Below are 12,056 nucleotides of genomic sequence, written 5' to 3'. Positions count from 1 at the left end.
AGGCATGACAGCATGCATGGTATTTATGGCTTAAAAGAATTTCCGTCTGTAAGTTTATTGTCTTGTAAAAATCAGTGAGAAAACAACTTAAATATACCAAACCCAGCTTATAGCAGGACAGATAGATTTTATTCTCACTTTGTACACCAGAAAACCTATTAGCATGTTGCTATTTAAAGGTTTATTTATTAGAGCTCCACTGTGTTTCAGAACAGCCATACTGCATTAGCTCAGCGGCTCCAACTAGTGTTTTACTCTGCCTCCAAGGTCATAATCAGGTGTCTGTGGAAGAATAAGAGGGCAAACATACTTCCCTCTCATATTCTCCAGCCTCCTTCTATTTTCAGCTTGGGGACTTTCTGAAGCAGAGGTGGTTCTTACATATTTACTAACCATCAATGAATGTCTCTCTCATGAACCTCTCCACATCCTGTTTCAAACAACTTAACAAACTTAAGTTTTGTTAGTTGTGTCATACGAAGTCCGAGTGTGCAGTCCTCCTTCAAGCAGCACTTTCACTGACTCCAAGTACTGCAGGTTTGGGAGCTGAGTTGTTAACCCTGAATATGTCACTAAACCAGCATGCTTCTCTGAGAACTTTTTGTGTAGAAGACCAAGTATATGAAGCTGTTAGTGTAAGCTATGTATTATTGGGCTCAACAGAATGGTCAGAAACAGCTGGCACTTTTGCACCCAGCAGAGCATGGGAAGCTGAAAAGCCCTTGACTTAGTGTAGACACTAAAACTCCTGGCAACAACTAAAAACATCAGTGTGTTATCAACATCATTCTCATACTAAATCCAAAACACAGAGCTATACCAGCTACTAGAAAGAAAATTAACTTTATCTCACCTGAAACCAGAACGATGGTCTTATTTTCAGATCCCCATTTCAGATACCAAAAAAGACATAGCTTGCCATAAGCTTTTATTTTAAGAATAATCACATTCTCATATATGTATTTGGCAAGTGGAGTGTATGAGGACTATACATCTTCTACCGTCTTCAAGAGGTTCAGCAGCCTTTTAACCCTCCAGTTGGGTGTTAATCAGGACTAGCTAAGGAAGAAGGACACTACCGGAGCTTGGGCCTCCATCTTATAGGTTGCATGACTTACTGCAGGTCTGAACATCTGCCAGGGAAAACAAAATTTAAACCAAGGAAAAAAGAAAATCTGCTAGGAACTAGACTGAAACATGACCTAAAAATCAAAATCACTAGGGGCGCTACTTAGGATTCTGATACATACGACATCAATCTGCTATAGCTCCTCAGGGCTGGAATTTTGGCTTCTTTGGCTTCTATTAAAGTGGGGTTTTCCCCCCCCAAATTAATCAACATGTATTTCTCTCAACCAATTTAATTAAATTTGAGAAATGCAGTCATCTGAGTACTGAAAAAAATCTTTCTCTTTTAACTCCAGGTATTTTCTTACTTAGGAGGAGTGTATGCCATTAAATCCAGCAATGTATCAATAAGTTCTCACAAATATATTGGTTTAGTTTTTGTATGATATCAGCAAAAATATACCACACTTCATTCACTGGAATATCTAGAGATTGTAGTAAAGAAAATAATGCAGTATTCTTAAATTGAGTTCACAATGTGTAATTTAAGGATTCTGTACATTTTCTGCTATTCAATGTATACCTAAATTTCCCTTTAAACATTCTACATTCAATCCCCAATCTGGGTTTCTGCCTCCTTTATGTCCACCGCTCCCAGACTATGTACTCTGACCCTCCTTCCAGCATCCCACATATTACCAAGAATTCCTTGGCCAAGAGGATAGTATAGTACTATCAAGTTCACTGTACAAGTGTCGCATTTACAGCCATAACTTGCAGATCCTTGTTAACTAGGCTGATGAATTTGTACCTAGGCTGTTTGTATGTACACAGCCTCCATTCGTTCATCACTTTAGACAACTAGAGGACTCTCCATAACTGTACTTTAAACACAAGAACATCACCATCCTATTTGAGCTACACCAATACCCTGGCAAAGCTGCATAACCTGAAATCACATCACCCTTAGCTGCTTCACCATTAGTGGCCTGGGCAGATTTACAGGGGAGGAAGAAAGGACGTAGAAGGACTATAGCTCACTCTTTAGCACACCATGCAGTGGCACGGTCTTCCTTTTCCCCATTTCCATTGGAACTGCATTCCAAGCAAGAGACATCTTTTCCTTTCTAGGAAATTGAACAGTTAAATGAAAAGTAAATGAACAAGTAAATTCAAAACGTGTTAATTCACTTTCTTCATTAACTAGTTAGCAAAATGTTATCCAAGTTTTGTTTATTGCCTTATGGCCCACTGATAGCTACATAAGATCCTGAGTTAAATGCATTCTTACGCAAGTTCCTCCAGGTAAAACACACTACAGAAAGCAGGTAAATATAACGTGGTATGCTGGGTACCATACTGGAAACGGTACAAAGCCATCTGTTAGTGAACTGTTCTTCCATCTGATAGTATTGACGATGTCATTCACAATAAAAAAGAAATGAGAGGATTGTCAACAAAGCCATAAAATGAAATAGTCCCCTAATGTGAAGCAAAATCTAATTGCACCCATTCCCTGCTTGATCCCCCCCAACCAGCCGTTTGCTTACCTTTACTTGCAGATGTTTCAGATTGTCTTGTCTCCTCCAAGGCCTCTCCTATTCCTACCCACTCTGCATCAGCCCTTTTCATTCCAGAACTTTGGGATAGAGGTACTACCTCACACTGAAGTCTTACACCTACTTGACAAGAGGGATAGCGTAACACCAGGGCTTCAGGACTGAGGCACTCTTATTGCAACCTTCTTTCTCCTTACCAAGCTCAGTGCTGTCATAGGTCAGAAGGTTTATTCAGGGATGCACAGGACAGAAGCCCCAAATACATACACTTCTGTAAACATGGACGAGTCAGTCAATGTTTCATGCGTAACTCCACATGAATGTCAGAAAAGGTCCACAAGTTCAATCAGAAGGGTAGAACAGGGCTCTCTTGCTTTTTCCACACAGAGATATATTATCCGATGAAAAGTTCACAGTAAATTAAATCTCATCTTTGGTATAATATTTAAAACACCAATGATATGTCTCTGGGTTTCCTACTATAAATGCTTTTCTTTTTACTATTAGTTGGAAGATTCTGAAGGAAAAAAAGAGGAGTGACAAGAACAGTAGCTTGCAAATTACCATGCAAATATTTATTCCCCAAAGGCACATTGGTCAAAAAGGAAGGCCTTGATTTAAGCCCTTTGGTACATCATCTTCCCAACTGTTCCATTCGACAAGAGAGTTCTCAGTAATACTCAGTAATAGCTTTCTGAATGTAATCTTGTATTATAAATATTGTCTGAACCCTTCCAAGAGGAACTCATTTTACTACCATTTCATATCAGAATGGAACTGGACAGGTTTGTAAAATGTACAGTTTCTACATAGTAACTTCAAGTTCTACTAAGCAAAGATAAAAACAATCAGTAGCTCAATGAGTCTGACAGTTTTCTCCGCAAGTTTAAGTTCAAAATGCATGTAAATCCAGTCAAAATTGCTATTGAAATTTTGATACTGAAAAGGTCAACCCAAAATGATCGAACCAAAAATCAATAGTAATACGAACCAGATACATAAAATTAGATTGCTGACCAAATTTTGAGCTAGATTTGGTCTCCAATTCATATTGATATTATAGCTTATCCAAATTTACACTGGAATCTGGTGAAAAAATAGGCCACATAGAGCTGTAATGTGGTAAGGCACTTAAGCACCATGTACATTTTTATAGTCCTCTGCTTCTTCATCAGGAAATACTGTATTCATTGTGAAAGATTTAGTAAATACTAGATTTAAGATATCCTAGCAGTGCATTCAGATGCACACCATGTTCTCACGCTAAGGCCACTCTTACCACTACTACTGATTTCTTCCTGTGTTAAGCAAGAGATCGTAACAGCAAAAATTACCTGTGCTCTAAAATATATTGTGGACGCACCACAAGATAAATATTTAAACTCTTGGTCATGATTCCTATACTGGATCAGAAAAAGATTTTCACAACAGTTAGTAGCCTCGTATTTACAGTGGACTGAACACTAGACAAGGGCTTGCATTCTGAGCAAGTTTGAGTTAATTGACTTAACTCTTTAAAAAGGGTGGACAGGAAGGGATCTGTGTGCCGTAACCCTCATAGCATCTATGTCAGGGGTGGTAAAGAAAGCTGAATTATCTTGTATATTCTAAGCAACACAGAGGATGTTCTCAAGTACATTCATTCTCCATGAAAGGGAGTCTTCCATGACTAAGGAACTGATTAGACAACAAACAGAAACGAGACAGCATCCTTGTACCTAACAATCAGAAATCACCAACTTGGTGTCACCTACCTTCCTCCCATTACCTACAAGTAAAGCTGCTTACTGCGACTGCAATGTTGTCTTCCTTCCAAGTTACTTCCACTGCATCCTGCACTATGTGGTTTGGTATATATCACAGAAAAGCAGGTAAGTAGAGGATCAGTCTACACTGGAAAAGATAGCTGGGGGAAATGGTATTTTCCAATCCTCTCTTTTAAGTGGAAAAAGGAGGCAGAGAGACAAGTTAGGAGTTTCTCTTAATTGTAATTTAAAATACTTTCTTATCACTAATATCAATTATAAATGTTTATTCTAATTTATGAACACCTGCCTGACATCAACAGAACTGACACACCCCTCCAATTACTTTTCTTATACGATGGCATATTTATTTCACTCTGATGAGATGAGGCTTTTCTAATTTCCTGTATAATCACCCCCAGCTCTCTGCATATCTCCCATTAAATTGTGAACAGGCTTCACACATATTTTTAGATGTTTGAAAACGGCAGGAAGAGCTTTTTGATGTTTCAGAACATATTCAGTCCCAGTGTCTCAATATTGTTTGCTTGCTAACTCCTCAAGCTTATGTCATCCATATGAATGGCCTGCAGGCTTTTGAGAAAGTTTACCATATCATTAACATCTGCCTAAATTGCTGCAGTCAGAGGTCTGTCCTTCTAATATCAATGCCACTTTGAAAAGAAAGTTGCAGGATTCCTCCATGTCTTAGAACATATTTAGAAGTCAATGTCTTATTTTCTATGATTAGTCTGTAACAATGTCAAGTGTGAAATTTAAATTAATGAGCGCTTCACTTACTGAAATTACTTCAGCACTTTTGCTACTTTCATTGATTTCTATTTACTTTGGCAACCACAAATATGAACATATTTCTAGATGTGACTAAACAGACTAATAATATGCTAGCATAGATGCACCTACAGATCGAACATTACACTTAACTATAAGCTTATTTTGAAAAATTAACATAATAGGAGAAATACATTATTTATAAAGCACTATTCGTTTCCTGCAGTTCAGACAGCGTCACCTTTAAGTTATTTTCTTCCCACTCTCTCCACACTAATGATTGGCCTACACTACTGAAACACAGCAGTAAATATGGTATCAACATTACCTCCATAGAATCAATTTAAATTTGAACTAATATATTCATCATCCACTAAATACCATCTCAGCAGCAGATAGTGCTGTAGCTAACCCTCAGGGTATTTTAGCCTCCTGAGAGAGGCTAATTTGAAGGAAGAAGTGATATTTGATTCATAAGAGGTAGAGACACATGTGAAAATCTCTCCTTCCCCTATGCTCTTTCCCACACATCAAAAAGTCATTTATTTTATTTGTTAAAAATCTTAAACCGCTTGCATTTCTTGCCAATATCTAAGAAAATGCTAATCAGTGGAAAAAGCTAAAGGGGTGCTTGCTCAGAAGAGAAAGCCAAGGCCATGATTCTCTGCCTATAGGTTGGTTTGTTGTTTTTTTCAAAAAAAAAAAAAAAAAGAGAAGAAAAAATAAGTGGAAAAGAGAAAACAAGTCTCCCCAAAAGCTACTCAGTGTGTTTGTAATGCAGCAGATGGCTCTGAGACAGTGTTGCACCTGCTGGAACTCTGCACACCCTCCACGACATAGGGCTACCCTTGCCCTTCTCAAAAACATGTGGTTTTATATAGCACAGCTAAAGCTACACCTATTAAAGCTACATTCTCATGTCAAACAAACAAACAAAAGTAACTAAGGATGGAATCTGGCCTTCAAACAACAGAATATTCACCAAAGCAAATATTTACTCTGTGAAATGGATGTTACATGCAAACATGGATTTAAAGAGAAGAGAAAAGATAAATACAGTAAAAGAACATGGAGGGGTTGAACTTTTTTACTTTTTTTTTTTTTTTTAAAAAGCCAGATTCTGCAACCCCTTAAATTTCCCTAAGCAGCTGTAGCTACACAGATCCTTGCAAAATCAGTTATCCAGTCTCTCGAAACATTTGTCTACCACCAATACAGAAACTCAGATAATGACCAGTGTGGCCATGACCATAAACTTGAAGCCACTTGCTCCTGTAGAATTGCATGTGCAAATCTTGTGGCCATGACTGGCAGATGAGGAGTGCAGCATCACGTATAGTCTAGAAACTTCAACATGGCAGTCTGTTGATGGAGGGGATTTATGAATTCTTTCACATATGAAGATTGTGCTAACATGGTGCTACTTGCTCTATTTTAAGTCTGAAGATTAACTGATGTCTCTTCTTTCTTTCGTTTCTATTTTGCAGCAAAACCTGTTGCCCCTGGAGAATTGTCGCTGGGGATGCTTGACCAAAAAACATGACAGCTGTGGAAATAGAAAGGTCTCAATCTCCATAATTTCTGTATCTCAGCTTCTCTTTTGTGCTTCATTAATTTATATCAATTTAGTAGACCAAGGCCTTCATTTTTGTAAAGGACCAAATCTGAAATATTTCCTATTTAAATTCCCAAATGAGCCTCCTTCCCCAGACCCTACCTGTGATCCAAAAACCTCAGTTATTCTCAGGTAGAGTGCTGCAGCATGATACCAGTGTATGAGGGGCTTTGAAACAGTAAGTTACTTTTTAAAATTACATATATAAGAGCAAAAAGGCCATTTATTACTTCTGAAAAAGATTGTCCATAGAGCTATGACTGCACAGGAAGAAACAATGTGTTCTCAGAATAGGTGACAGTACTTTCCATCTAGAAAAGGCTTCTTAGAGCACGTAACAGGGACACAATCAGAATTTTCTAGCAAGCAGCCTATACATGCACATCTGCAAGTGTTCCCTGCTTCCTTCTCTGCAACCATTACAATACATGACTGTTTCTGCTGAAATTAGAAAAGCATGTAAATCAATTTTGGCTTCATGGTTGCACCTTAGTCTGAGTAAGGAATTACAGATGAAAAGCAGAAGACTCACAGAACCTTTTATATATCCCCAAAATCCAAGTAAATGTGAAACCTTTCTTGATGTTTGGATCCCGATTGGACTTTATTTCTTGGTTTTCACTCATTCACGAAGACACTCTGAGGCTCTACACAAATTCTGAATTAATATGCCTACATAATAGCCTTTTTAATTTAGGGAAGAGAAGGACATGTCTGAGCTGATTAAGAGGGGCAAGAGGCTTGTACACTGAAGCCAGTCATTAAAGCTGAGATTTGAAAATAGAATAATAGAAAAGACAGTTTTGTGAGGGATGACACAAGCTCTTTAATGAGCTTGTAAAGAATTCTGAGATAACTATTTGTAGAACAGTGTGACCAAAACAAAGGTCGGATTCAGGTCCTAATTTTTAATTAATTTCAGCTATAACGGTAACACTATTTTCTGTCCTTGATCTCCTAGGTCATTAGAAAAACAGTTAAAAGAACTCATTCACCTTGATCAAAAAAAGCAAGTAAAAGCAACCATGAGGTTTAATGGGGAGAATGCTTTCTCTCCATGTGATACATACACTCTCATGTGAACAAGCCACATCCTCAGAAATAGGTGGTGTGACAGACTAGAGGCAGTTTCTGCAAATAGCAGAATGCTCAATGGTTTAACTACCAGCATAGCTTTGGGACAAGCACTCATTTTCAAGCAATGGAAAGTTATTTCATTGGTTATTTCACATGTGGGGATGTGGAGAACATAACTGCTGTACAGAAAACAGGCAACTGGCTGCAATGTCATTTCACAGGTTCACAAGGCCAAAATCGTCCTCGGTTACAGTCTGAGAGTAACTAAAAACCATAAAAGATAGCTAGGGTTTTCTGGGTCCTGGATTACATTACAAAAAGTCTGACAAAAGCTGCCAGAAGAGCTGTTACACTTCAGTGAGAGGAGTGAGTGAGACAGAGTTTCCAAATTTGATTCTCCTGTTATATTTGATAATGAAGTTAAGTATGTTGCCCAGCATTCCATGCTGTCACCTTCACCCCCAATGCTCTCTCCAGTGCTCAACTTTGAGTTTTATGACAAAATTGCAGTGAGATTATTGCATAGATGAGAAAAATATCTGGAGGGCAAGGGCTCTTCTGATGAATTATGCAGAAACTCATCTAGCTGCATGCTGAAAACACAGAGAATAAATAAAGCAGGACTGATGCAGGGGCAAAATTAAGCCTATAAGGGGTTGTGCAGGAGTGCTCTACAGGTAGTGCTACAGCTGTACTGGGAGGAACCAGTAGTTCTTGGAAAAGAGCTCTGTTGTGAGGACTAACCTGGCACAATGAAAACATAGCCAAAACAGAAGCCAAGGCTCTTTGGGTCTCAGGACATCTTATTTGCTGGTTTTAATGAGCTGTCCTGTGAATTCAATCCATCAGCATCCAGTGACACAAGACCAGTATTCACTACGTCCTTTCTGTGCTTTCTGACCCTGTCATCCTCATAACACTAAATAGATAAGAGTTTTGAGATCACTAAGACACATAGTATTGAAGTATAGACACTCAGCATTTCCCACCTTACACCATCAAAGATAAGAACCTGCAATTCATAGGAATACAGAGCACAAATATAGCAGCTGCTCAAAGTTTAAGAGGACAATTTGGTACTAAACTGCTATTAGTCCACCATTATTTTTACCTTTTTCACTGTGCTACTTATTTGAAAATATATACATTGATTGCTGTCATTAAATAATTGTTTGCCCCACACAATGCAGTGTTTTGCATACTTGCTGACGTTTCCCCCAAAAGCACGGGGGGGAATGAATCACTACTGAAACAATTTACTTTCAGTTAGTGCATGAATGCCTTCCCATGATGCTTTGATGCTTTGTTTGTCCTCCTATAAAAATTATTTATGACCCAAGTGTGATCTTTTAAATCAGAATACTTATTCAGAAATCAAAGCTCCAGCATGTTAATGCAAGTAGAAGCCCTGACTAATTTTTCAAAGCCACGTTGAATATTCAAAAAGCTAGAACTGAAGGAAAGGAGTTAACATTAATTAATATTGAAGCAGTAAAAATAAAAGCAACAGTGAAGCTAATTTTGCAGGACAATTAATCATGAGTCTTGCTAATTACACATGGGATTTTGCAAACGATTTTTTTCTCAGGTAGCAGAGTAAAAATGATAATCCACTACCCATCAAAATCATTGGCTCTTCACCAATGTCCCCAGCAAGAGCAATTAGTGGGAACAGCAGAGCCCTAGTAATTGCATGTCAAGAGAGGAGAATGTTAGAATTTTAATTGCTCCAAATAAAGACCACTTGCTCATACACACACCTGACTGTCCAAAACTAGTCTGCAAGCTGGAGCAAGTATGTAACCACTTCCAGGTGTCTGCACAAAAATAACTCTGTGGGAGAAGCACTCTCTAAGCAACACATGCAGTTTCTGGAAGAAAATATCAATATGCACTTATATTCTGAACTGCAGTGTCATCACTTGACTATAAGAACTGGGAAAAAAATATATCACCCACTTGGGAAAAATGTGCATATTCTTTATATTTGCCAAATATTTATTGCTGACATTTTTTGAAGAACTTTAACTATCTTCAGGGTGCCAAGGGCTTCAAATTTACTGAATTTTAGGATCACCAATAAAATGTTTTTAACAAGACATCTCAAGAGGGCATAAAATAAAAAATTACCATATTCATGAGAGCAAGCCTGTAAGATTGCAATGCTATAAACTGGATGTCTATAATTTGCTTGTGGCTTTCTTAATTAAAAAAACCCAAATCCCAAACAACTAGTAATTAGAGACTCCAGTTCCATTTTTACACTTTATCCCAATCACTGACATGCTACCATTACTTTTTTGTTTAATATACCTACACATGGATGCACACAATTGCAAATAATCAATAATATTTGAGTATGTGTCCAAGATCTAAATGATGATGGATATATTTAAATATTGCTTTCCAGGAAATTAGTACTTTACCAGTCATGTAGTAACTTTAAAAATGTATAGGTTAAAAGAAATCTCTGCTTTTTCCCTATTTCTCTTTAAGGTATTTACTATTTACTCTCATTTTTAAACTGAATGACTGAATTGCATTCCAAGTACCGCTAGCCCCTATTGTCTTTTGCTCTCTCTTTCTGTTTCTATGAGTACCATATTGAGGTGCTAAACCACTTACTTTCTGCTGTTAGCTTTGTTAAGCATTAAACCAAGAGTACATCCTTAACTTGTCTAAATATATTCTTTGCATGTTCAAAATCACTGTACACTGTTTATTACACCATGACTGTTTGAGAGAAAAAAAGCAGGTCATGCAGAGTGCTGCTTCCTTTCCTGAATTACCAGCAGATCACAGGTGTTTATCAGACTCCCGGAGGTGATTCAGGTAATAAACACCAGGATGGCAGTTTAAATGGTTAGAAGCTTTTCCATCAAATACAGTCCTTGCAGTCCTATCGTTTTGCATATATTGCTCACAAATGGCAAATTATTTATGCAGCCTCCTTAAGTGGTTCCTTATGGTTTTTACTTTATTTTTCCAAAGCAGAAACCTTTTGAAGATGTGTTCTCATGACAAGGCACAATATCATTCCGTCTGTAAGTCTGACTTATTTCTTAAAGCGCACTGTAGATATATAATGTCAGTGACCTTGTTTTGCCCTTCGGTTTAGCTCAAATGTCTTTTCTGAGAAAGCACCAGTGTCATAGCAGAAGCTACTATTCTGTGCTTGTACAAGGAGACCAAGAATAAACCGTATGCAGTCAAAGTTGGCTTTTAAATAGGAAAAGCTTTTTCAAAGATTTTCTTGTGAAAATAGAATGACAATGGGCATTGACTAATGATTGCTACTTCTAAGGCAGGTTTGAGAAAGATTTGCTGTAAATTATAATAGGATGAGTTTTTGGAAACAAAATCTTTAAATGGAGTTTATTTTTTCTAAGCTGAGCAACTTCAGAGATGAACTTACGCAAGTTTATGCTACTACAGAAAGTTACTGACTGAGACATATCTCTAGTGATTGCCCATTACCTATTAATAACTGGAATTTGCTTCATGGTGCTGAATCACCAAGCTCATATTTAATGCCAGAGTTGTCACTTAAACCAACTTACTACTATGCAGATCACCTGCTTCTTCCCTTCTTGACAAACAGCTCTGCAATAATCACTTAGAAATTCCTTATATGCAAAGTAGATTTCAGGAAAGGATTTATGGTTGTTCAATATAATTTAGCACCAGGAAAGAAAGAGGAAAAGCCAGCACAATATGAATCTAAGAATCTGGTCTAAGAATCACCAGATCATAATTGCTACACCAGTGATATAATTTCTGTGGATCTCTCAAAATTTTATCAGTTATATCCTCATCTTGTGAGCTAACACTGATTTCCACAGATGTGATATGGAATTGGAGGTGTTAGGAAACACTCAATCTCTTCTGCTATTTTTCTACAGTTTGAAAGATAACCTCAAGGCATAGACTAAAGATTATGGATGCATCACATGTACAGGTTAAGTAACAGAGTATCACCAGTTTGATCAGGGTGGGTAAGAGTAAAGGGAAAACAAGTATTAGCATTTCTACTTTTCTACAGTATGAAAATTAGCCACACAGAAAATAAGCAACTTGCCTAAGAACACACAGTAAATCTGTAGCAGAACCAAAACCTGAACTGAAGTCTACCACACACTAAAATCCTGCTAACCTCACAACTCACCTTTCTTTTGTGATTGAGTCTCACAAATAAATGCA

At 37.6% G+C, this 12,056-nt stretch overlaps 1 long non-coding RNA gene across 1 annotated transcript in view; it reads left to right on the top strand.

The window, feature by feature from the left end:
- LOC142602257 (uncharacterized) overlaps positions 1–11,815 on the top strand; it is a 35,078-nt gene extending 23,263 nt beyond the window's left edge. The window contains exons 2-4 of the long non-coding RNA XR_012835924.1: positions 6,652–6,726; positions 10,848–10,900; positions 11,759–11,815. This is a non-coding gene — a long non-coding RNA (uncharacterized LOC142602257). The remainder of the gene's footprint in view (positions 1–6,651; positions 6,727–10,847; positions 10,901–11,758) is intronic.
- The last annotated feature ends 241 nt before the right edge of the window (positions 11,816–12,056 follow it).

The sequence above is a fragment of the Balearica regulorum genome, chromosome 6 (genome assembly GCF_011004875.1).
Source record: "Balearica regulorum gibbericeps isolate bBalReg1 chromosome 6, bBalReg1.pri, whole genome shotgun sequence".
Classification (NCBI taxonomy): Eukaryota; Metazoa; Chordata; class Aves; order Gruiformes; family Gruidae; genus Balearica; species Balearica regulorum.
The sequence above is the reverse complement of the archived record's forward strand: the minus strand, read 5'-3'. Positions and strand labels throughout refer to the sequence as shown.